The sequence below is a fragment of the Triturus cristatus genome, chromosome 9, assembly GCF_964204655.1.
Source record: "Triturus cristatus chromosome 9, aTriCri1.1, whole genome shotgun sequence".
NCBI classification, from domain to species: Eukaryota; Metazoa; Chordata; class Amphibia; order Caudata; family Salamandridae; genus Triturus; species Triturus cristatus.
The window spans coordinates 1055750870-1055778228 of record NC_140592.1 but is presented as its reverse complement, the minus strand read 5'-3'; the positions used below and the strand labels follow the sequence as shown (position 1 = coordinate 1055778228).

At 46.1% G+C, this 27359-nt stretch overlaps 1 protein-coding gene across 1 annotated transcript in view; it reads left to right on the top strand.

Annotated features, from left to right (window-relative positions):
* Positions 1-27359, top strand: part of SEC23A (SEC23 homolog A, COPII component) — a 989636-nt gene that overhangs the window by 221888 nt on the left and 740389 nt on the right. The window lies entirely within an intron of this gene.

The window sequence follows — 27359 nt, the reverse complement described above, 5'->3', positions numbered from 1 at the left end:
GCCGTAGCGATGACTGAATCTATTCATCGCAGCGTCCATGATGAGATTCAGATCCCCACCAATCATTATCCGCCGCTCTTGTGAACTCAGAACCTTGGACAGAGATGCGGTCAGGAACCTCTCTTGGCCAGAGTTGGGCGCATATATAGATCCTACCACTAGGGACGTGCCCCCAACCTATAGTCTAAAAAGGGTCTTTTAACCTCCGCCACTTTGTCCCCCACTTTCCCCGCATATCGCTTGGCATCCAGTATGGCCACCCCCGCTTTCTTATCGGTCATAGAAAAAAAGAATTGCTGGGGTAAGGCCCGAGACTTCATCCGATGCCAATCTTTGGGGAGAAGATGGGTATCCTGAAGGAGGCACACTTCAGCCCCCAGGTTCTCCAGATAGGACAATATAGATCTTCGTTTGATGGGGTCGTTAAGCCCCTTCACATTGAGGGTGACTACCTGGAGGGTGGAGGGTGACATGGGACCAACGGGAGACTTTTCTGTGTCACCTGCGTGCTCCTGTCCCCTTCATTTGTGTACGTATCCCCCATTACCGCAATGCTCTGTGGCTCTGACCCCAGCCCTAGGTGCCTCCCCTATCTCTATAGCACACCAGTTCCTCCCCACCCTAACCCCAAACCCCCAACATTGTCCATTGCCCGCCTCCCAGAAACACGGGCATTTTGATAAAAGAGAGATAGGAAGCATTTGTGGTCCAAGTTTCCCGGGCCCCCCGCCCCCAGCAGCCCGCTCCTGGTTAGCCTAACTTCAATGCAAATGGTTGCCCCATATGAAGTCATGAGTTGTTCGGGGAAGCTGTGTCCTTGAGGACCGTTTCCAGAGCCGCCCGTCTCTCCTGCGCTATATTATTAGGGTCTGGCCCTAGACCGGGAGCAGGCGATCGTCTCCGCCACTTTTCCCCCGACGGCCTCCGCTCTCGGCTGGCCGCCTCCTCTGGGCCCTGATAGCCCAAGCCGAGGATCTTGCAAGCTTCTTGGAGAGATCGGAGTTGGTACAGCTTGTTGTTCCATTTGAAAATCAATCGAAAAGGATGGCCCCAAGTGTAAGCCACCCGTTGTTCTCTCAGGTACGCAGTCACCTCTTTAAACTCCCATCTTTTCTGTAAAGTTATGGCGGCTAGGTCCTGAAAGAGTGCTATGGAGTGTCCTTGGTATTTGACTGGTTGTTTCGCCCTGGCCTCTCGCAAAATGCGCTCCTTGTGGGGGAAATCTGGAAGGAAAGCTAAGATGTCCGGTGGGGGCAGGTGCTCGCCGCCTCAAGACCACGCGATGCGCTCGGTCAATGCGAATTTCAAAGTCCTGCGGCACTCCCAGAATGTCTCGGAACATCCCTTGTAGATATTGAGCCATGTCGGACCCCTCCGTCTCTGAAGGATATTATTCCACCTCGAGCGGTTTTCGAGGCCCTCCGCGTGTGCCTGTAAGTCAATCTGTTGCTCCCGTAAGCGAAGCACCTCTTGTTGAAGCTGCTCTACTTCCTCGTCCTTGGTCTGCTCGCGGTCCTCTCTGGCAGCTACTCTTTCGCCAGTCGCGTCAACATCGTGGCGGATCTCCTTCACTTCTCCCGCCACCTCGCTTTTGAGTGTCTGGAAATCCTCCCTCAGAGTATTAAAGAGCGATTCCAGGACGGAGCGGGTGATCGGGACTTCCCCCTCCTCCAAGTCCATCTGTGATTTCAGTGTTGGGAGCCTTTGGAGAGCTTCTCCTTCAGTGACCGCTCCTTCTTCCCCCTCACTGAGGACATATCTGGCCCGTATTCCAGCGATAGGTCGCTCCTCCTCACTTCTAGGGCTAGCACCGGCCTTCCACCCCTTTCTGCACCTCGGGCCTCCTGTCTGCCCACACCCGCCAGCCGATATATCTGGCCGGAGGGTGGACTCCCCCACTGTGGCGCTCGTCGCACTCCAAGCCCGCCTGATTCTTGATAGGCCCTCTGTCGCCTCGTTGGGTGCCTGCCAAGCCAGATGGGACCCCTCTCCGGGTGGCGTTAGGCCGCGGCGAGCCCCCTCTCCGCCGTAGCCTTTCAAAGCGGAATCGGGTCAGAGGGCCTCCGAACCCCACAGCATCAGTCTGGACCTCTCTTGCCCCCAGGCCCCGGCAGCAGAGGTTCCCTTGGGGAGGCCGGGACGTGAGCCCCTCTCCCAATGGCGTGCCCAATGTTTCGGAAGGCCACCCTGGAGCGATGTCGCTCTTCCTGCTCGTTGCTCCCGCCTGCACTTGGCTCCTCCACCAGCCGGTTGAAAGAGCCCTGTGCCTCCGCCAGGCGATGGCACTGGTTGGGTATCAGTAGCCCTCACACGCTGCGCAGCGGTTCTGCTCACTGTCGCCTCACCTCATTGCTCGTTGCCGCAACCGCGGTCTTTCCAGCTCCGTAGGCCGCCAAACTTGGAAGGTCTCTCTCTGGATCCTCTAACCGTTATGGTATGCTGGGCCCACCAGTAGGCCCAATCGCTGTCACCTTGGGTCGAGCGCTGTCCTTGAGGCAAATGTATCCACATGCTAAATGCCTGTATTGCCTTTATCCCAGCCACAATAAAAAAAAGTTAGAAAGCATGCTAATTTGTCACATGCCCCAGTGTTGGGCGTACACCTACCAAGAAGCATCCATTGTTGTTGACAACGTAGCCTGTGTTGACCCCACCTGCTGTTTCTGAGGCCATCGTCGATGGTTAAACCGTCGTCATTCAGATGGATGATCATATTGACGACAACAAAGGCTTTTGACGACTGGAAATTTCATGAAACCACTTCCAGTGCCTTCCTCTTGATACTACATAATCCATTACTGCTGTTGGCGTTGTCAGTCTCTGTGGTTTCACTGCTAACTTGAGTAACGCTGCCTATAGTCATTGATGGTGTCACCAATACGTTTTCAGCTACTAAAGAAACTAATACAGGATGCCTTTTTAGGTCGGGAATGGGAAGAGAGACTGGATCATTTGAATCTTGATGAGATTAAGGCATTCTTTAGTGACGATGACTGCCAAGAAGATTAACAATGGGCTACCAGTCCATTGGATCTCAATATGCAATTTGTGAGTTCAGATAGCAAGTATAAAGAATATATTTTCACCACTCAAGACACGCTGTTTGCAATCACCTAAAGCGGTATATTGCAGAGTTCCATGAGAAACTAGTGATCTGACCTGCTCCACCAATGGAGCAAGTATCTTTTCAAATGTTGAAAAGTTTACAGGACATTATATTGGACATTTTTTAAAGGCTACCACCTCATACCAATCCTGGTTTACAGCCAGAAGGGGTATGTACTTCGTAACCCTAGTATTGCGTCCCATTCCTGCCGATCCACAGCCTGGTCAGGTATCCATCATCATCATCAAAGCAATGTGCTTTAGTGGCATGTATGGAGAGGTGTCTAGTTCTAATGACAAAGACCGTAGAGGTGCCGGACAGTGATGGTGCTGGAACACCTCCATTTGCGACCTGTGACGATGATTCAAATGCATGATTGGAAAACTGGCCTGAGAACCCCAAGTAAAGATTTATAATTCCCACAATGCAAGACCTGAGCCAGTCCCAAGAGATTGGTCTCTGGATGGGAAGTTTCCACGCTCTACTGGAGAAAGCTTCTTGCCATTTCAGCATTTCTACCTCTGCTGTAAAGAAAAAAGCTATTTATGCGGAAAAGATCCATAGGAGTGCCAGGTCTATATCTATTTTGAAACTTGCGTAAAAAAATGTCTTGTCACCATGCAAAACCTGCACCTGCTACTGTGAATCTGTCAAGAATTGAGAAGAAGTACATGGCCAGAAACTCGCTGCAGCATGAACTGTCCAGGTTAAGAAACCCTTCCATTCTGTGCAACTGATAAGGAGGGGCACAAGTAGCATTTTGTGGGTAAAAGAGTTAACATTCTAGCTGCAGATGCAGTTAAAATAACAAGTTCATCGTCTATAGTTGCAAGGTTGGACCAGCAACTTTTAAGCGACATAGTACTGCTGTTAACCAAAAAAGTGCAAATCAAAGGCCAGCACATAGAGAACAAGCAATCGATGCAGCTATGGACGTCTCAACCTGTGCTTTCATGGCGATTGATAATGCAACACTGATGAAAAGGTATTGGTGGCTAAAGACTACCTCAGACCTGAGGTTCAATCCAGAGTTATGGGTGTGCCCTTTAATGGGCTAAATGTACTTGGGAAGAAGGTTGATGATACCTTGCAAATGTGACATTGTAACAGTGAGGTCTTTAAGGGCACTGAATATTAAACAGCGTTACAAGGGACACATACACCAAAACCAGAGAACATATAACATATATTAGAACATTGGAATGTGGAGCACTCCATTGTAGACAATGGAGTGCTCCGTGCTTCTACGGGCCGGTAAAGGCCCGCAGAGCAACATTCCAATGTTTTACAAAAGCCTCTCGAAGCTCGAGGGGATTTAAATCCCCTTGGGATTCGGGAGGCCTTTGTTTTATTTGTTAGAACATTCTGCCCTCTAGTGGCAGAATGTTCTAATAGTCTTATAGCCCTTCGCAGCAGGGCTATACCGCTATTAAAGTCCCGCTGCTTTTGTTAAAGTCCCTCGCCTTCGGCTCGGGCCTTTAACGCTGCAGCGGGCCTTTAATAGCCGGTATAGCCCGCTACGGCGGGTTATAAGGCTATAATCAGACATCCTTTTTTCTTTTCATACAGACAGTTCGGATCTTATTGGCAGCAGTCAAAACAGCAACAACAGTGGCCAGCCAAGGGAAAAACAAGGGCCGGAGACATAGAGGAAATGACAGAGGAAATAATTCCCCCAAATATTACCCCAAGAGAAGTAGAGACTGACTTCCCAAGCAGGGAAGCGCCGATCCAATTCAGTCCAATGTAATGACTGATTTCCACTGTCCACATTCTGTTCGATTGATCACATGGCTAAGCATGATGTGGAGTTTGGTAATTTGCCACCAAAGCACTTTCAACACTAACACCTTCAAATGAAAAAAAATTCTGCATTGAGTAAAGAAGGAAACATGAAGTCCATAGAAGATGTTTCTAGTACAATTTGTACCATATCTCTTTATTTTGATAAATATTGGGGTTTCTTTCACGTCTATTAGAGTTGATGTAGCTGCCATAGAGTAATCAAGGAGTTTATGAAAGAATTATTGAGAATGTTTGTGCCTGCTCTCAAGCTGGCTACAGAATGGGAACTAAAAACAGTATTAGCAGCTGTAATGTGACCGCTATTCGAACCTATTCATATAGCATCAATTGAGCATATTTCATGAAAGACTGCTTTTCTTCGGTCTATTACATCAGAAAGAAGAGTTGGTCTTGTAAACAGCTCTTCTTGCATTTTTCAAAGGATAAAGCAACTGACAAGCAACCCAGAATTTATTCAGAGAGTTCCTACGGCATTTCATAGAAGACAGAGAATTATTTTACCATAATTCTTTCTGAATGCAAGCACAGCAGGAAGGTTGTTGCATTCATTAGATATGAGGTGTATTTAATTTGATTTGAACAATGCAAAGAAATTCCCAAAATCGGATCAGCTATTTGTACCTTAAAGCGTAGGAAACAAGGGCAAGCCAATAACTAAGCACACTTTAGCAATATAGATTGCTTCTTGCGTCACGATGGCTCATAAACCTATGAACAAACCGTAGATAAGAAAAGTCAAAGCACGTTCCTTGAGGGCTGTGATAACGACAAGTGCCCTCTTTGCAGGAATGTATCTAAAGGACAATTGTAAAGCAACAACATGGAAAATTACACATGCACTAGTCAATCACTACTGCATTGATGATGAAGCCACCAAAGATACTGCAGTGGGATGGACAGCGCTCAGAAGCCTCTTTTCATAAGATCTTTATTCAACCTTGTGAATCTGTGAAAGATCCACTGCTTGGAGAAGGAAAAAAAGTACCTACCCATAACTCCGGTTTTCTAGCATTGGCATCTTTCATACATTAACATGTGACCTGTACTCCTCCCCTTGTCATGAGGCAGAGGTTGCTGGTCTATGATTGGCTTAAGTTTGGATAATTTCCTATGATATGGATAGGACTTGGATGGTTTGGAAAAAGTTCAGTGTTATTGAGTCTAAAAGTACACTGCTAAATTAGGATTGTTACCCAGGGTTCCCAGTCTGACGACGTTGAATATTTCGAGCTTGTGAATCTATGAAAGATGCCAGTGCTCGAGAGCCAGATTTACAGATCACCTTCACCTCCGTCACACTCTTGTTGTGACTTCATATGAAACCACTGATGACATCACCCTTGATACTGCTGTAGACGTTAGTTTTGATTTTGTTTGAGGATAATAATTTTGTTATTGATATTTTTTATATAATTAAAATTCATTTTTAAAATGTCCTTTTGGAACAACTTTTTTTGGTAATGTATTTTTTAAAACAATGAAAATCTAGTGGTTGTGTATTTTTCTGTATTCTGGTGGGTCGCTTCTTTTGTAATTGTAATGTGCCTATATACAGGGAAATTTCAGTTACATTGCGGTGTTACACTGCAATACCTTTACAACGCGGGTATTACAACGCAATTCATTACAATGACTTGCGCTGGATGGCGCTCCATCCTAAGGAATAGTATGATTTACTATTCCAACACCTTCCCTACTGTACGTAGACTGGAGAAGGAATAGTAAATCATACTATTCCTAAGTCCAGCACCCTCCAGGGCAAGTCATTGTAACAACTTGTGTTGTAATGTCTGCGTTGTAAAGGTATTGCAGTGTAAACACCGCAATGTGATGTCGTATATTCTATATACAGCTTATATAGGTTTATGTTTAGCTCAGTGCCTGTATATATTGAGATGGGTTTATGGATTGTGATGATACTTTTGTGCATGTTTGAAAATCTATAGGTTACTGTATGTTAGAGAGTGAATGGGTGTATAGTGATTTCTTTGATTAAGCTTGTAATTTGAGTACATGTATCAGATTTTGTAATTGTATGTAAATCATCAAATGACACAAGTTGTGTAGTTACATTATGTTTGTGTTATATAATTAAAAGATAGTAGGTGTGCTGTAGTAAGCAAATTAATATTTCACTTTTTACAGCAATTGCAGTGTCAGTTATGGTGGTTATTACTTGTTGAGAAGCTCAAAGCGTGGTAATGAACTTTTGGGCTTCTATGTAGTTTGTTGTATAGTGGTTATAATTCTTGCTCTATAAATTAATAATGTTCTGTGTTTTATTTTTTGATTTGGTGTGCTCTTTTATATGATTATAAATGAGTTACTGTATGTGGGACAGTTATATTTCTGTGTTATTGGTTACCCAGTTTTATTACATGGTGTTTTCCTAGTCAAATTGTGTGGTTTAATAGTTCTACTACAAATGTATTATTAGTTAGTGCATTGCTTCATATAACATAGTCAGTAAAATATATTTATTTAATGTTTTGGAAAAATGGAAAGTAAAGAGTATTGGTTTCATTGGATGATATCATAGATATCTTCTGTGAGGTCATTAATTTGTCTTTTCATCATGTCATCAGTCATGTCATGTGAGGTCATAAAAGCAGTGCATGATGGGGATACAGATTATGGTTAGCTTACCTGACCATAAATGGTGAATTTCTGTTTTTTGAAGGTTTTGTTCTGTAAACATAAATTCACTTTAGCTGTGTGTTTTCCAGCGATTATGTGAGTTTTTTAAAACCTAATTTACAATATTTTGTAGGTGTTCTGACCATAACTTAACTTTTTTTTCCCAGTGGATTTTAGAAGTTTACAAAATGTGACTTACAATCTTTTCTAGCACTACTGTTTTATCTAGTGACTTTCTGGGAAATGTTGAAACCTAGTATAAACATAATAGTACGAACATAATATTTTATGGGTTGTAACTGTAACGGTACTTGTGCTGTTTAAAGAATCTTGGGACTTTTGTCTGTCTGTTGTTACTCAAAACCATTTGATTTTACTAACACTGTATGTATAATATACTTCTCAAGTATTGGATGTTTCATAGAGTCACATGCTTGAATCATACCCCGTCGTCGAAGTGGGAGCCTCATGATACATTTAAAAGCAGTATATTTCATACATAGCCCAAAAGGGCTAAAACAATTCACTTCATTAACTTATCTTCATCATTACAAAAGAACTAAACTCCAATCAGGCAACAGCACCCTCTAGAACACTCCCCACAAAGGCTTCACTCTCTCAGATTTTCTACCGCATGTCTTGTGAAAGGAGTCTCCCTGAGCCCTGCTCAGTTATCCATGATTTTCTGTCAGAAAATAGATATACCGTGGTATTTCTCAGAACTACTTCTTTTGTTATTCAAAACTGACTAGTTCAAATGTCACACTCAAGCACAAAAGGTCTTTTCAAACCATGTGGTACCTGTGGCAAAACGAGGCTGCACTGTGTGAGGATCCTCACAAAGACTGTGTTTACTGCCTCTACCCTTCTCATATGGTAAAAGATTGTTAGATTTGCTGTACTTTTTCCTCGAAACGTTTAAAGGGTAGTGAGTGGAGACTGTTGTTATGGCTTCAAAAGCTCAAGACCAGGGACTCTCCTCTATCTCAGGAGGAGGATGATTATTCTTCTAAGTCAAGGAATTCTCAGAAAAGAGAAAGAGAGGGAATGAGAGACGTGTCTCTTGAACCACCTACAAAAGCCCACAAAATACTCCTCATGGGTCATCTTAGCAGCATGTTTTATCTACTGAGCGCTTGTATAAGTATTCTAAAGAGGATGTCTCCTCAAAAATTTTAACATCAGAGCCAACAACACCGTCTTTAAGATTGTTGTTACAGTTCAAACAGCCGTCCTCCGTGCCGCCGATGGAGAAATCCACTGTAGAGAAAAAACATCGATGTCACCGTCGATGAAGGCGGCTCTGCTGTCACCGATGACGCATGTTGCCGAAATTAGCTGTGTCACCGATGACACCACTATTGAGAATGGCATCATTGACGGTGATGGTACTGTCTACGATCTCACCTATGGGGCTGTCAGCAAGGCCATTGGTGACAATACCGTTGCTGAGAGTATCATTTCATTCTCCATTACTTTCAATTATCCCTGAGGACACCTCTGCGAATGAAGTTTCACCTCTTCCAGCAATACATTTGTTAGATATGGAGGATTCTGAGGATGAAGATCATTTGGAAATAGCACATAGTCCTTCAGAACTACATGTCAACTATCAAGAGGAGATTGAGGAATATTGTGAGGAAAATATGTATTCCTCACTAACCAGACCCTCCAGCATTTCGCGATTCACAAAAAAATCGCGAAATCGGCTGATTAGCACGATGGCCGCGATATTTGCTATTTTGGCCGCTTAAAAAGGTCTGCCAGAAGAAAGGAAAAACATATGGCGGCTTATTGGTTGCACATGCACACGTCACTACGTGCCTCCGTGCAGCCGGAAAATAGCTTGGTTTAGGCATCTCTGTATTTGGTCTGTATTCCGTACCTCAAGGCACTCCGACACTTTCTCGGTCCAATTGCTCACAAAGTTGTAAAACTGCTCGTTGTTTCCAGCGCAGGCTTTGTTCTTACCCTGGGGTTATTATTAGCCTGTGTTTTCCCCAGGGCTTTTCAGATTATATTACGAGTTTGGGCTCGGCAACCCCTGCTTCTAGAGGCAGTTCCATGCATGAACATTTTTTGTAAAGCATAATTCCTCCTCCTATTTACAGCGCTTAGAAATAGCACTGGTGCCATAAATTGCGCGATATGGAAATAATAGCTGGGAATATGTTTCCTTCCCCTTATGCTGTCCTTTCTGTGATTGGGGTCACGATAACTCTGTTATTACTCTCCGACCCCCGGCTGCTGTTGTGGCTACACGTTCCTTTACCAAACTTATTTTCAGATCTCTTTTTGATTCCCATTCGAGAGATGCCAACGCATCTCTACTAATTTTGGCATAAAAGCGCCTTTTTAAAGCACTAAACAAAAGTGGCATTGTGAGGTGTGGGCAGGGAGGGCAGTGGCGGCTGGGTGCTGGCAGATGAGGGCCAGGAGGGTGGGCAGCCGGCTATCACACCTCCTCTACATTACATTAGAGACACTTCACAGCAAGATGTGAGCATCAGAACAGACAAAACGTTCTAAAAGCGCAGCGGGCTTGTGGTATACTGATTTGCTTTAATCCAGAAACTGAACCGAGTATGTCCTGCAATTAGAGAAACTGGAATGTTACTGTCTTGTTCTCTTTTGTTATTAAAGAACGGTAGTTTTGTTGCGAAATAATTTTGGATTTTGTACAATATAAAGACTGCCCATGTATGTTTTAAACATAGTTATTTTTTAAATATTTTTTATCTTCGCTGAGTGAGTTTTAATTGACGATGATAGTATTTCAGCTTCTGTCGAGCTGTCTGTTTCTATAAGCCAAAAATAAATTACATACGTTCTGCACAGGGCATGCACATTCTGCACAGGGCCTGCCGTGTCTCAGTCAGCCTGGATAAACTAGTACCAGATGCTCCAAACCAGATATGGCTCGCATGTCCCAGGGCGTGTGTGCCCTCATGCAAGCAGCAGCCAAAAAGGTCTAATAGTGCTGGAGAATTTAAAGGTCTGGCTGCATCACTTGTCTGCTACCAAATTTAATGGGAATTCGGCTGGTTTCCAGCTCCCCAAACCACCAAGGTGAATATTGTGTGCCAACCTAAGCATGTCTCCCGCCTATGCTATTCATTTCCATTCTGCACATGGGGGGAACTACATGAGTACAAAGGGAAAAGGCCTGGCTCCTGGGGCTGAAGCGATCTGATACCACAAGCAGGCGGGGCTGTGGTGACAAGAGAGCACAAGTCTAATTACACCACTGGCGTTAATAAATGGGATAATTTTCTTTGAGGTCACAAATCCATAGACACTGGGGCCCAGGCATGGTGAAGAAAGCCCCGCCCATTCATTACTTTCCCTCATTGGAGGGTGCAATGAAAGGATTGGCCATTGAAGTTCCCTAGAATTGCCCAGGTGAGGTGATATCTAAGTACAGTTAGGCTAGTGTAGTGATTTGAGGGCCTGCTGCAGTGACCTGTGGCCAGCTAGCCACAGGTTACTATCCCGGCAGGTCAGGTTCATCCTTTCATCTTTCACAGACTAAGATAACAGTATTATCTGCTATCAAAGAGATAAAATGTTCTGCACTGTATACACTGTTTATAATCAACATAACCTATATGATTAACCTCTGCGTCACAAAAGGAGGGGCCTGGATTTTGGGTCCCCGGAAGGGTTGCATACATGGGCACTAGAACATTCCGGGGAGAAATAGGGCCCCCTCTTACGAGGTTAGGATTAGAGCTGTGCTTCTGTAGAGTTGCAGGCACTTTAAACATACCTATTTCAAAGTGGAATACTCTGCTACAATAGTTTCCATTGATTTAAGGCTGAAAAAGAATGATTAGGAGAAAAATAAAGTTCCGCAATAATGGCTCTAAATTTCCTTTTTTATGCTGCTAAATTTCCATTTTTGTGCTGCTAAATTTTGAAATCGATGCCACAATAATCTGGGGGTCTGACTAACACAATTTATGGATAAGTCTACTTCATATATGGAGCATTGCTGACCCTACGAACGTTATGAGCACCAAGAGGAGAGGATGCAGGTACCAAGAGCTTTGGTTTATGTCTTGCACGGCATGCTGCAGGACTATTATAACAGATTTCCAGAGCCCTCTCTGGCTACATTACCACCACAAACCATTCACTCTCCTCAAATTCAGCCTCCTACTTTTTGCACACTTCATGATTTACTGGCAGTGCATACACTAAAAAACGTGGCTTTAAGCATTGTGGTTCCAACTGCGGATTATATGGTGCCCTCAGATGAGGGCAGAGAAGACCGCAGTGTGTCTAATGATTGAGATGATTACCTGCTACCGGCTCCTTCACTGCCAGTTCCTCATCTGGTGGATTCCCACCGATGCTATTTGGAGTTTCCATACTATGATTGAGTGAGCTGCAAAATGATTTAAGTTACTAATGCTAGTGACACAATCAGATTGCTTTCTTTATAATTATTTTTTTTGAATTTCTTTGTTTTAACACTGATATAACATTCACTATATTCCTCTTCCCCACCCCTTACTTTCTTTATGATTTTAATGAGCTGGTTAGAAAATCAGTTAGAGCTATCCAGGTTGTGGGCTATATCTGGGAGGAAGGTGTGAAAATGATGAAGAATCCATTAACCGTGTCTGCTGTCCTACCGAGATTGGATAAAAAATATAAGGCACCAGAAACGTCACCATCCTGTTTGATAGGACATCCTAAACCAGATTCTATCAGAACGCAAGCAGCTCCGCGCCAGTCCAAGAACCTCCTCTATGCCAATAGCAACAACCCCGGATAGAGAGGGTAGAAGTCTTGATAACATAGGAAAGAGGTTTTTCTCAATGTCAGCTATAACTGTTAAAGCAGCCAATTCTGTCGATTCTTGGCAGATATGACCAGCAGATATAGCCTAATATCGCTCTTTACATAGATTGGTTATCAGAGGATGTAAGGACAGAGGCTAGAAAGATTCTACAAGAAGGCGAACAAGCCTCTTCAGAAATTGAACATGCGGTGGATATTGCCTCAACAGGCTTTTGGCAATTGGCGAGGTGCTGCTGTTCTCCGTAGGCATGGATGGGCTTAAAGCTACTTCCTTCAGACCTGAAGTCGAGAGTAAAATTTTAAACCTTCCTTTTGATAGAGGGGTATTATTTGTAAGACACATTGAGGTGCTACAATCCATTAAAACGGACACTGCAAAATCGCTGGGTTTGCTACTATGAGGTGGTTGCGTGGGCCAATAGGCCGGGGTATGTTTTCATATAGAGGAGGATATCAACCGTATCGATCACAACAGTACCAGGCCTTTCAAGAACAATACAAACTCAACACCCTCAACAACAGTACAGACGGCCACCATCAGCAGTTTACAGCAAGCAACTGCAAGAAGGAAACCAACTTCCCAGGGAAGAGACACAAGTAGGAAACCGTGACTGTACGAAGTTGCCGGTTACTCACAACTATGTACCAGAAGCAATTGGGGGCCAAATAACAAACTATCTGCCTCGTTGGAAGTTGATCACAACGGACAAGTGGGTTTTAGATCTCGTCTCCTATGGTGATTTATTTCTTTATTTATTCCGTGTTTAATATAGCGTGGACGTGACCACATTAGGGCAACCGAGCGCTTCACAATTCCATAGCCTTAAACTTTTGACAGCAGGTTTGACACGGACTTTAAGCAAAAATTACAAGCGTAAATAATCAATTTGTGTGAGACGTTTGTGCTTAGCAAAACATACATACATGTCCAAACTATTACTAGCAAGTGGTTTGTATTATAATAGTATGTGACCTAGAAGGTATTCTAACAGTGCCTGGTCTGCTGTTATTATGGGAGGAATTTGCTCATAAGAAAAGTCTTAGCTAGACGAGATGACAAACTGCCTGAGGTACTGATGGCATGGGGGATGATGGTGCAGGAGATAGAGGGGCAGGCCCCACAGTCCACACAGGTATCGCTCGTTGAGACACACTCCACTGGGATGGAAACCCACAGTCAGGAGGGGAGATAAGCGGAGACCCAAGTGGTGCTTCAGATAATCAGACTTAAGGTGCATGGAACCGGCAGGAGGGGGGGGGAGGGTGTTTGGGGATGTTGGGTGGGGGAGTTCGGGGAGTGGGTTATTTAAAGTTCACTTACCACACACTAAATCCTTGTTTAAAGTGGCAAATTGCTCTGGAAGAGCATATAATGTTCTTATCCTGACTTCACGAATGAAAGGTTCCTGTAATCAGTTATCATGTGAGAGAAATGTATTGTATATGAACATGATCTGAACCTGCCAAAGAACAACATTAATAAAGAAATTTCAAAAAAAAGAAAGAAAAAAAAGAAAAGTCTTAGCTTCTTTTTTGAAAACTGAAGTGGGCAAGATTCTTCTAATGCTCGGGGGGAGCGAGTTCCAAATTCTTGATGCAGCACCAGAGAATGCTCTGTCATAAGCTCTCTTCTTCCGGAAGAGTGCAAGTTTCAGTAAGAGATCTCCATTGCTCCTAGAGAATCTGTTGCCTCCTGATAATGTGATTTTCTGGGCTAGGTATGGTGGCCTTTCGTAGTGTATCGCTTTGTGTGTGATACATGCCACCTTTAGTTGGATTTTTGCTTCGTAAGGTAACCAATTAAGTGCTTTCAGATGTGGAGTGATGTGGTCAAACTTTCTGGAGCCTGTTATGGGTCTTGTGGCCGCATTGAGATAAGCTTTTAGCAGGGCTGTTGATACATTGGATACATTGGAATTTACAAAGAGACCACCTCATACACCTCCAACAGGGTCATCCCCTCTCCATCTTGCACAACTACAAAGGCAAATATTTACTGTGCTCCACAAGGGTGTGATAGAAAGAGTACCACTATGTCAGAGGGGAAAGGGGTTTTATTCCCACTTATTCTTGATCAAGAAAGACAGGGAAATAAAGGCTTATTTTAGACCTGTGGAGGTTAAACAAATATCTAAGAAAACAATCATTTCATATGTTTACATGCCAAGACATTTTCCAGCTCCTCACCCACGGAGACAACATGACGAACCTCAACCCTCAGATTACTTATTTTCAGATTCCCGTTCACCAAAAACATTGACGATTCTAAAGATTCAGAATAGCCTGCATTCATTATTGGTTCAAAGTCCTCCCGTCTAGCTCCAGTGGCAGCACACTTAAAGCAGAAAGGTTATCAAACATTTCCATACGTCGGCGATAGGTTGATAAAAGCCCCTACTTGTCAAGAAGTGATCAGAGGGATAAGAGCCTGTCTTACTCTATTCAGGAACCTAGGCTTAGCTCTAAACACACACAAAAATCGTCGCTTTATCCATCAAAGACCATCATGTTTTTGGGAGCCATTTTAGACTCCGTTCAGGACAAAGTACAGAAAACCGACAAACCAGGCTAAGGCTATTACCGGCAAGGTTGATGCAAAGAAAGTCTGTTTCAATTCGCTTGTTCAAGTCCCTTTCAGGCATGATGTCTTCATGCATTCCTCTAGTAGAATTTTGCTCGCTCCAAATGCGACCTCGGCAAGAGGAATTGGACAAACATTGGCTCCAATCTCATGGCTCTTTCCAGGAGATTATCCAAATCACTCTAACCATGAAGAAGTCTCTTCCTTGGTGGACTCAAAACAACCACCTTTCCATAGGATTGACCTTCCTGCCTCAAATAGCCGATTTTGTGATGATAACCAATGCCTTCCTAGACGGTTGGGGTACAAACCTTCAAGATTTACAAATCGAGGAGAAATTTGCTCCACCCCACAACAATATTTACATGAGTCTGTTGGAGCTCAAAGCAGTCACATTGAGTCTGTAGGCCTTACTCCCCAGAATCAAAGGAGCGTCAGTGCTAGTACGCACAGACAATACCAACACCAAGCACCTCATCAACAAGCAAGGAGGCACAAGATCTCAACCACTGTCTCAAGAAGCTCAGAAGATTTGGAAGTGGATACTAAAACATCAGGTGCAATTGAAAGCAGATCACTTCCCTGGAATAAAGAATGTTATTGCGGATACCTTAAGCAGGACCAGGAAACGGCTGCTACGAGTAGGAGCTCAACCAAGATGTCCTAGACAGTGTCTTCCAGCTTTGAGGCAATCCCAATATAGATTTGTTCACAACTCATCTAAATAAAAAATGCTAGATTTACACAACCGGGATCGTGGGGGAATACATTTTCGATAGATGGTCAGGGTTTTTTTCATACGTTTCCCCCCGAGCCTATTAATCCTGTAGATTCTCAACAAAATGAAGCAAGAACTGGGCAGGATAATTCTAATTGCCCTGAAATTGCCCTGGTGGTGTGGGTTCGCCAAACTGATCCTGCTCGCAGAGAAACATCCTATGCGCTGAAGCCAATTTCAACTTTATTGTTAAATGACCACAACTAGATACTTCAGCCGGTTCCAGTGTATTTGTACTTATCAGCATGGCTCCTGAACACAATTAATTTGCAAGCCAAAATATCCAGTAAGACATAAAGAAATTCTTGCTAGAGCCATAGTTGATTCTATTAACAAGACTTATAAGCTCAAGTGGAAACACTTTTGTTTGTGTTACAAGAAACCAGATTAATTTGCTTTCAGCTCCACCAGAATGTGTTCTGCCTTATTTGCTACATCTAGCCAAACCGGGACTGGCTCATACTTCAATTAAAGTGCACTTAGCAGCTATATCCGGATTTAGGAGATCATCTGATTTATGTTCTCTGTGATCAAATAGACTTATCGAAGAGTTTCTTTTTTTTTTTTGATAACCAATTTTATTGAGTTTTTTAAAAACAGAAAAAATACAGCACTGATAGTTCATTTTGAGCCTGGTACATTAAATGACTGTCATCACCAAATATTTGCAAGCACACATTGTGATCTGCACCCGTCCCCAATAGCGTGTACAAACTCAACCCAAAAGAAAAGGAAGACTCTGCAACTCAAACCTGGCCCAACCACTTACCCCAGACACTCTGGTATTTGGTTGGACATCCCCTAACATCGTATAGTGGTCTTTCCTGCGCCGCTCGCCTGGCTATGCCTTTGCGCCATTTGGCTACACTAGGTGGGGTAGAATTCTTCCATGCAGCATCAATATCCCACTGGCCACCATTTTTTTTTTTTAAACAGACTTTTATTAAGTTTCATGTAAAGTCAATCAAAAGGAAGTATCATCAACAGCCCAACAATCGCAGCCTAGACCCATATCAAACATTCCATAAAATATCCACATTACCCTGCTGCCCGCCGTACATGTACCATCCAATGCAACAGAGTGGAACATCAGTCCCCCCCCCACCCTCCCCCCCTCCTACTCAAAAACGTCCCCATCAAAACCCCTCCCCAACAACCCACCCAATCATGTCGCCAGCCACTAAGTTATTCACTAGACCAGATGTACCTCGCAGTCCACCTCCCCCGCTCCCCACCTCATAGGACACAGCAATGAGTCGGACAAGAACATCGGGAAACATCACCTCTCCTGAACCCATGAGCCAGGCGTCTCCCCTGCTCCACACTCCCTCCTGCGGTGAAGAGTCGCTCAAGTGTCCCCTGCCACGCCCCTCTCCTCAGAACTCTCTGCACCATCCTCCAGAGGGTGTTTGAGCAACTCCAGGAGTGCCACCCATGCTTGCGCCATTTCCTGAGACTTCTCACTGCCACTACGCCCGGCCATCTGTAACCTATAGTTCCCTTCACTCTAGGCCCACTTCACCATCTCCCTGTTCCAACGCACCAAACTAGGATTCTGCCTCGCCTTCCAATGGGAGGCAAGTTCTTGCTTAGCCAGATTCAACCCCAGGTCTATAAACCGGCTAGTAACCTTAGTCTTGATGGTGTGCAGGCACCAATGCAACAAGCAGAGTCCAGGCGACATCACTAGCTCTCTCTCTGTCACAGTCAGCAGGGCAGTCATCACCTCCCGCCAAAAGTCTCCCACCCGCGGGCAGTCCCAGAGCATGTGCAGAAGGTTCGCCCCACCCTGAGCGCAACGGGGACAATCACCCGACCCCCCAAAGTACTCAGCAATTTTACCAGGGGTGAGATAGGCCCTATGGAAGATATAAAATTGGATGAGTTGGAACCTTGCATTCCGAGAACATTTCCACGGCCGCTCCACAATCGCCTCCCAAGCCTTTTCTGAATGGGTTCCCCTAGATCCGCCTCCCACTTGAGACGCAGCGCCGTCAGCGGTTTGCGCATGTCGCTCGTGATCCGACGATAAAGGCAAGTCACCGCTTTAAAAGTGCCTGCCGCCATCACTACATATTGGCAAGCGAGAGACGTATCTGGCTCCACCAGCCCACTGCGCCAATGCTTTCTAATGGCTGCAGACAGCGCAGCATGCAAAAGAAAATCCCCCCGCAGTAGATCATGGCGCTCACAGAGGTCTTGAAAGGGAAGAAGACTGCCGTCCTCATAGAGATGTAAATTGATACTTGTATAGCGCACTACTCACCCGCAAGGGTCTCAAGGCGCTTGTACGAATACCGCTGTGGAACCCATCCTGGCTTTCCCTGTGAGGCGTCCACTCCTGGGCACCCCCAAGGTGGAGGCCAGGCATCCTTAGCGTTGTGGGGGCCGTTGTGGAGATTAAGCAAGCTATTGCCCAGAGTTGCAGAGTGGGACTCCATGATTGGAATAGGCACCGAGGCGAGAATTATCCGGTCCGTGGAATTTTTTGAGCCCAAGACCCGCCGAGGTGGGGAATTGAACCCTGGTCCCGGGCTAGACCTCTGCATCAGGGTCTGCCACTCTAATCATTGAGCCACACTTCTCCACCTACGGCCGTGACTCCCGCTTCGTCCCAGGCCAGCAGCTGACTCCAGTCTCCCCCATGTGGCAACGCTTCGCACATCCGCAACGGGATCTCAGTAGCATAAGGGGTCCCCCCATGTGCCCTCCTGATCAGTCGTGCCCAACAGTGTTGGATCGTTTCCAACTCCGGCGGCAGGATGGTACCTCTCAGTGGCGCCCGCAGCAGCACACAGGACAGAAGGTGCCAACTTGGGTCCGACCCGTCCTGTTCCTCCGGCCGCCTAATGTGACCCGCCACCCATTTCATGAACCACTGAAGTTGCGCAGCATGATAGTAAGCCTCAAAGTCCAGCAGCGCAAGGCCCCCCTCCGCCCTGGGCCGTTACAGGGTAGCCAACGCCACCCTCCTTCAGCCAGTTCCCCAAAGAAACCCCGTAATCAAAGTGTTCAGCTGTGGAAAGAGCCTGCTCGGAATCCAGACGGGGAGGGTCCCAAAATAATAAAGAAACCTAGGCAAGATGATCATTTTCACCAAAGCAACCCTACCAGCCACCGACAGCGGAATGGTCCCCCAAAAATCAAAGCAGGACTTTGCTCCCCGCACTGCCCGCCCCACATTACCCTCGAGCAGGTCAGCGGGGTCATGATAAATTTGTGTCCCCAAATATGGTTAACACCGGGACTCCCACAAGACATCCCCCACCCTCGACCGATCCCGCTTGCCCGGTCTGACAGGGAACAGTCAGGACCTATTCCAATTCACCCTGAGGCCCGCCACCCTCCCCAAGGTCTCCAGCAAGACTCGCGCTCCCCGTAACACATCCCAGTATCTGGCAGAAACATAAGGAGATCATCTGCATACAGCGCTATGTGGTGTACTCTTCCCTCCACTACGAGCCCTGGGAAATACTGCCCTGTCCTGGCGTGTGCCGCCATGGGTTCTATTGCCAGGGCAAACAATAAGGGGGATAGCGGGCAGCCCTGTCTTGTTCCCCGAGCGACCGTACAGGTGCCAGAAATCAGACCCCCCATCCGTACCCGTGCAGTGGAAGCACTGTAAAGCAGCGCCGTCCACTGCACAAAGTTTTCTCCCAATCCGAACTCTCGCAATACATTAAAAAGGTAGGACCACTCCAGGCTATCGAAAGCTTTCTCGATATCAACCGCAAAAATACAAGCTTCTTCCTTGTCATAGGAGTTGGACCCCAAAATGCGTCTGAGTCTGCGGACATTCATCGCAGTATTGCGAGAGGGAATAAATCCAGCTTGGTCCACATGAACCAACACCGTCATATGAGGCATCAAACGACCGGCCAAGATGCTGCTTAAAATCTTGTAATCGAGATTGCCACTTGGCCACCATGATGGCGGTGCAGAGGAAGAGTTTGTCTGCCCTTGTCCCATCCATGCCTTCCATAATACCTAGGAGTAGATTCAAGGGTTTGTGTGGCACCTCCCAGCCCAGGACGTCAGTCAGCTCAGATACAAATGCCTCCCAGTATGGGGTGAGATGTGGACACGTCCACACCAGGTGAAAAGTCTGCTGGTTCTAGCCCACATTGTGTACAAGATGGGGTGGTTCTTAGACCGCCCGATGGAGGCGACTTGGGGTGAGATACGCACTGTGAAGGTAGTACAGCTGGACCAGGTGGAGCTTGGCTGAGTTAGTAATGGTTTTAGGAGCCATCAAGGCATCCCGCCATTCCTCGTCATCTAGCGGCCCCAACCATGCTTCCCACCGGAGTCTGAGCGGGTCAAGTGTTGTTGGGCTGTCGTTGGTCAGGGAGCGATATCCTCGATATCCCTCCTTTCCCTAGGTCTCCCATCATGATCTGCGCTTCCATTGAACTCTGGCAGTGTTGCGCCTATCGGTACATGTGCGCTAAGATCATGGTGTAGCTGCAGATATTTATAGAATTGTGATGGGTGAAGAGTGTAGCAAGTCTTTAGGTCTTGGAATGAACATAAGTGATCCCCAACCCACACATCTCCAAAATGTGAGATACCAATGAGATCCCACCTCCTGAAGCCTTCTAGAGCCCCTACTTCCCTAAACCAGGCACCCTGCCTGAGAGGGGCCTATGTAGTATCTTTTTGTTTTTGTATCCCCATCTGTAGACCCGGGCAATGGAGGCCCTCCACAACAGTTTAGCTGAGTCTAGCGAGATTTGTTTGTTCTCGTCTCTCAGTAGTGCGAGTTGTCCCTCGTTACTTTCGCCTGCTGCCCCAGCCGGGACCTTCCCCAAGCGAGTCACCTGGGCTTTGAGGAAGGCAAGTCCGTTGTCTTGGGCCAATCGTTTAGCTTTGAGTTGTCCCTTGGTGAAGCTGCGAATTGTGGCTTTGCTTGTTTCCTAGAAAGTGCCCAGAGAGGGAACCGAGCTCTGGTTAGTGAGGAAGTATTGCCAGAGTTCCTCTCCGATTGCCTTCCGGATATTGTTGTCTTGGAGGAACCATGCGTTCAGTCTCCAGATGGGGCGCAGTGTGTCTGTGGGTCCACCCAGTTGAAGAAGTGGTGAGTGGTCCGAGATATCCCGAGGGAGGATGTTAATGTTGGTTACTCTCCGGCATTCGGGGGCTGGCATGAAAACCATGTCGCTGCATGTGGCGTGCCGAGAATGTGTGGGTGTATGGAGTGCTTCTGGGGTTCAACGTTCTCCAGACATCGCAAATGCCCAGGATCGTCACTCAATCTACCATCCTTTTTGCGTACAGTATCCTATTAGTGGAGGGTGTACCTGTGGTGTCGAGTTCTGGCTGCATAACTGCATTGAAGTTGCCTGCAATCTGTCTCGCCGAGGGGCAAGTAGGTGACAACGTCGCTGATGTTTCCCTAGGTGGTTGTGAGGGTGCTGGTGGCACTATATTGACACTAGATTGATGGTGTTTCCTCCTAGAGTCCCGGACAGAGCCACGAAGCGGCCCTAAGGGTTCCAAGTGGCGTGGGTAAGTACAAAGGGAAGGTTCCCCCTGATGAGGATTGCCACCCCACGTGAGCCCCGCTCACAGCCAGAATGCCAAGCTCTGTCAAACCCATATGTTGCTAGGAAGGGACAGTGGTTCCCCATCAGGTGAGTCTCCTAGAGCAAAAGTACTTCGGGAGCATTTCTATGGGTGTGTCTCAGGACTGCTGTCCGTTTAACTCTGTCTAACAGACCATTGACGTTCCATGATAGGACTCGGAGGGGCGCCTCTCTATGTGGTGTGTGGGTCATGAGTATTGCATTGGGACCAGGGGGATACGTGGCACCGCTGCCCTGGGAGGGCTGGGCAGGGCCGTGGCCAGATGTGTATTGGGCTCTTGGTGTATGATTTGTGGACCTCATGTGCATTCACGCTGGTTAAATGGGTTGAGTGCTGTGAGTATCTAGCACAGGTGAACCAAAACATAGGACAACGGGACAAGGGTGCATAGTTTTTGCTTGATGTCGGTGTACGGGCGTCGTTGGGCCTGGACTTCCCTGGTGTAGTCTGTGAAAATCATTATATTGTGTCCTTGGTAGGTCAGAGTGCTCTGGGTGCGGGCTTCTCGTAAGATTGCATCTCTGTCCTTAAAGTTAAGGATCCTGGCAATGATGGGCCGGTTTAGGGCTCCCGGCTGTGGTTTGGGCACCAGGGATCGATGTGCCCGCTCCACCGTAAACCGTGCCGATAGTGTGTCTTCCGGTATCCATGACTTGGCCTCATTTCTCGGTGAGGTCACCACTTGGCCCTGCTCAATCCCTTCGAGGGAACCCACCAGTCGGAGATTGTTGCGCCTCGATCGATATTTGGTGTCTTCGGCCCTTCTATGTAGTTCTTTTGTGTGGGTCCGCAGTTGGGCTACTTGCTCTTTTAGATGTTGGACGTCGTCCTCGACCATGGAGAGACGGGATTCTGCTTCTGTGATGCAGGCCATAGAATTACGGAAGTCCTGCCGTATGAGGGCCATGTCTACCCAGACTTTGCCAATTTTGTTTTCGACTGAGGCCTGTGATGAGCTGATGGCCTGGAGGATTGCGGTGAGGTCCCCTTTGGGGAGAGCGGGCTTCTCCTCGGCGCCCTTTGTGGGTCTGGTCCTGTTCGAGGTGAATTGGTCCATTTTGGTTTTTGACGCTGTAGGTTTCGGGCCTCGTTCTTTCCCCGTATTTGAGTGGAAATGAGGGGGGAGACCCTTCTTCAGGATTGTCTCTAGGTCGCTTGGCAGGCTATAGATGTGTGACTTTGGCCGCTTGTTCGGCCTCTAGGGAGACGTGGACCTTGCGCCACGGACACTGTTGCTCCCATGTCGGTGAATGGTTGGGGGCTGATGGGGTTCTGGGGTGTCGCCGCCCTCTGCTCCGGCTTGTTGTCTATCTGTGGGGGGGGGCTTTCCCCATGGGCTGCTGCTATCGCACTAGGGAGCCAGGCCCAGTATTCGCATTGGTCGGGCTTTTGGCACGTACTGTGTCAGGCCTTTAGCGGGATGTTCGTTGGTGGGGTCGGTGGGTAGGTCTCTTATGGGGCCCTGGGTGGGGACCCAGACCTGACGCTTTGGGGCCTCTGTGCTTGCCCCACTTGGTGGTAACTTTGGGTTAAGGGTGGGGGGTGGACCCACGGCAGTCTTTCCCCAGTCCTTTGGCCCCAGCCCTCTTTGGCTACCCGGTCAGCCCCGGGGTGCATGCTTACCACCTTTAAATGATGCTGCAGGATGGCTTGTAGGGCTCTGGTGTCTTGCGGCAGTCCTGGATGAGGGGCCCGTTGCTGGGGCCTCTGGCCCCCAATGCCACGTTTCTGGGCAGGCAATGAGTCACCGGCCTCGTGCTTTGGGCAGATCCGGTGGGCTGTTCCACCCCAGGTTCTCAGGCAGGAGAGAGGAGACGTTCCGGCCCTCAGTCCGTGTTGGTGTTGGCCGCGGCGGGCCCGATGTCTCGGTCCCGTCATGGCCTGTGTCTTTGGGGTCGTCCTGTGTTTTCACCGCCTGGGATCTCCCTCCCACTTCGGCCTTGGGCCTCACACCCACCGCTAGGAGCTGCAGCAGGTGGGTGCTTTTGGCTTCTGTTGTGCCTGATTCCCCGTTTGGGGGACTGGGTGTCTATCTGCTGCAACGTTGGGGGACAGTGGCCAGTCAGCGTGGCTGAATGCCCTGCCGCGCCAGCCGAGGAGCCGAGTCTGCCATCTTCGGTGGAGCTGCCTCGCTCACTGCGGAACAGGTCTGGTCTCAGGCGGTTGCCTCGGTAGCCTCACGTGTCTTGTGTTAGTGGGTTTGTGGGTCGGGCTGTTGATTTTTGCCGATGGGCTTGTGGAATTAGAGTGGATAATGGAGTGGTCCGGAGCCCTCTAAGAGTGCAACCGACATTTTGACGCTCCAAGCCACGCCCCCCCATCAAATAGTTTCTTTAAGGGCTTTTCTGAGTCTTTCCTCCAATAAAGCAGATTCCTTCGTCTTGGGAGCTTAATTTGGTACTTTTGCCGTTGATGATGCTCCATTTGAGGTGATTAACAGAGCTGATCTAAAATTTCTCTCATGGAAAGTGGCATTCTTACTAGCCTTAACGTCTGCAAGGAGAATAAGTGAAATTCAAGTGTGCACAATTACACAACCCTTTTTACAATTCAGAGAGGACAGAGTGATATTCCGAACTAACCCCAAGTTAATTCCAAAGGTGCTGACAGGCTTACATCTTAATGAGCCTATCATATTAAAATATTCTTTCTACATCCACAGAACATAGCGGTAAAAATGCTACACTCATTAGGCGTTTCAAAGATGTCTAAAATTCTATTCGCATTGGACACAGCAATTTTGAAAATTCAACCAGTTGCGAATGGCTTATGGTAATCCTCAGAAAAGATATCCACTTTCTAAACCTTGTATTGGTCGTTGGATAGCTTCTGCTATCCAGTTTTGTCATCGGAAGGCTGGAAAACCTCTTTCATCCAAGTGTGTCTTCGTCAATTGCTCTCTTTACTGGTGTGTCTCTTCAGGATATTTGGATTTTAACCTAAATGAATTTAAACTCTTTTTTAATTGTAAAGCTTTTATGATATGTTTTTATCGAAATAAAGCCTTTGACTGACTGATATCTGTAGAGCTGCTACTTGGAAGAGCAGACACACATTTATCCAGCACTACTGTCTGGATTCAACAGTACAGAGAGATGCAGTAGTGAAACAGGCAGGCCTTCGTCATCTATTCCAATAAGGTAAACCTTTATTTCTTTTAATATCCTACTGTCTGCTATGTGAATCTATGAAACATCCAACACTGGAGAAGAAAATATTACTTACCTGTAACTGTAGTTTTCTAATATTTGCATCTTTCATAGATTCACATGCAACTCACCCTCCTTCCCTAGGAGACTCACCTTCTCCCTACGTGTTCCATTTTTCCTCTAGTGCTTGACAATCTGAGGAAGTGTAGCCCCGGTAGGGGATGTTCTAGTTGGCGCTATCACTTGATTGGCTGTAGTTTGAGTCTTTTGTAATGATGGAGATAAGTTAATGAGTGAATTTTTATTTTTAGCCCTCCTGGGCTATGTATGACCAATACTGCTTTTAAATGAACCATGAGACTCCCACTTCCATGGGGAATGATTCAAGCATGTGAATCTATGAAAGATGCCCATACTGGAGAACTGCAGTTAAAGGTAAGTAACTTAGGTAGAACAACTTTTATTTGGTTGTTTGCTCAAAACCATCAAAGTATACTAAGAAATCCAAGATTTAACAATTTAAAACAATTTAGCATGAGGATAAAAATCTTGGATTACATATAGCCTATATGTAATCCAAGATTGCTGTCCTATATGATATAGGATATAGCAAAAGTTCTTCCTTTTGGAAAAATTGCACACGCACTCACAGGTAATCTCGTGTTGCTCTTTCAGATATTTATTGCGGCAACAACATATACAGCGACCAGCTCAAGTAACCCTACGTGTTTCGGTCTGTCCTCAGACCTTGTTCACGGGTATCACGCTACAAACATTTCTCGTATTTTAAAAGGAAATTACACATTAATCACATGGTGTTACATCCTATCCTATGTTGTGGCGCTTAGCTTTCTGGTAATTGTACTAACAGCATTTCTATACAGTTTTTCAGTGAGAGAGTGACAAACAGTGAATTTAAGTGATTTAAAAAAGCACACATATGACAATTGGATTCACGCATAATGCGACGATGTTGTAGTCAATACCATTTAGCCTCATAGATTATATACGTTACAATCCTTATCAGGTTGAATTCCGATTTTTTTTTTTTTTTTTAATGATCTTAACTCACATGTTTATTTTTATATTTTGATTTTACGGGGAATGCCAGACCTCTAGTGGGATGGTATCCCTTTTGATGATAACCTGGTTTTTACTGTACAGTGACTCGTATTAACCTATTGTTATCATTATACTGATGCTTGCCCTCTGGTGGGCAATGTTGCAATTAACTATAAACGCTATAATTGTTATGATTATTCATTTTTTAAGGGCTTAGGGCTTCAATTGCTATTGAATTCCATCTCGCAAGCACGTATTTCCATGTTAGCAGAATGAATCTAAAAGCCTGGTCGCATGTACTAATTTTAGGGCATGGGGACTTTATCGCCTTTTTTCTTCTATCCAAGTTTGGAGTTTGTCCAGAACTTGTCGTGCAAAGATATTTTGCAGATTATCAATCAGGCAGATGGGTCTGTAATTGGAGGGGATGGAAGTGTCTTCCTTCTTGTGTATTGTGATTATCTCCGCTTCCTTCCAGGTTGGTGGAAAAGCCCCACCAGCCGATAAGCAGTTTGTCAAGAGATTTATATACAGAGCCCATATCATGGGTTACGATTTGTATAAATCCCCCGGTATCTGGTCAGAGCCTGGGGCTTTCCTGCCTTTAGTCTGTTTATGGCTGACAAAGTATCCCCCAAGCTAAAAACTAGTGTTGTCCCAGTTGTGAGCGTAGCAGGAAGGATGTTAAGAGTGTTATGTTCAGCTCTTGAGTTATATATACAATGAGCGTTCGTGTTCTTGGAGTATAATGTAGCAAAGTGCTCAACCCAAACCTCCGGCTGGGTGTGGTAGCTAAGAATGTTTGTATTTTCCGTGTTACCCTTTGCAAGGATATACCAGAACAGGCAGTTATCCTTGCCTCTGGTGGCTTGTATCAGGTCCTGCCACTTTTTGTCTGCAAAATCACGCTTAGCTTTTGCAAGTGCGATTTTATATCTTTTGTGTGCCATAGCTACCCCAGGTTGACTATGCTCCTTAACCGCTAGCTGTAATGCCCCTTTGCTAATTTACATTCGCGATTAAACTATTTATTGTTCGTTTTCCCAGTGGGCCTACTGCCGGAGCTATTTTTTGTGAATACAGTTTGCAGTGCACCATAAAATGTATTGTGCACTGTTAATATGGAATTTGGTCCCGGGGAATCTACACAATCCAAGCTGCTGCTCCGGCCAGACAAAAAGTGTGTGAATAATTCATAAATCCTAGTTTATAGGTCTAGGTCTGCAGGAACTTTAGGCCAGGTGACTCTTCTACGGTTGTTGGTTACAAGAGGTTCATCCGCCCTAGAGAAACAACTCAGTAGCTGCCTATCCAGTGCAACACCAGTCCTTTTTAACAGCAGGCGATTGTGGTTGCTGTCAAGCCTCGGGGTAATCAACAAGTCCGCAACTAGTGACCAAATTCTAACGTCAACTAGAATATAATCAATGATGCTAGAACTGGCACCCCGTTTGAAGGTTATGTCTGATGCAGTCCTCCCGTTGCATGCCCTCAGGTCCTTCCTGTAACCAATGATGCAATCTGCAGGGACCCAGCAGTTGGACAATGGCAATTTTTGGTCATTGCCAGATTGGGTGTGCCCCAAATCTCGTTCTCCTCCTCTAGTAAAGTACTTAGTAGGGTAGAGGGTTCAAAAGGGGCATTAAAATCCCCAGCAACTATGATTTTAGAGTTTCTTTGGTAAGCTACCACCAGATCGTCTAACAATGATAATACTGGGGAGTCACTGCTGTAGGGTTCAGATCTAGCATTGATGTTAAACACAGTTAGGTTTAGACCTGTTTAAAAAATAAGTTGGATCCCCAGTACATCTTGTGAGTTTGTTATCAGCTGTTTATATTTGCA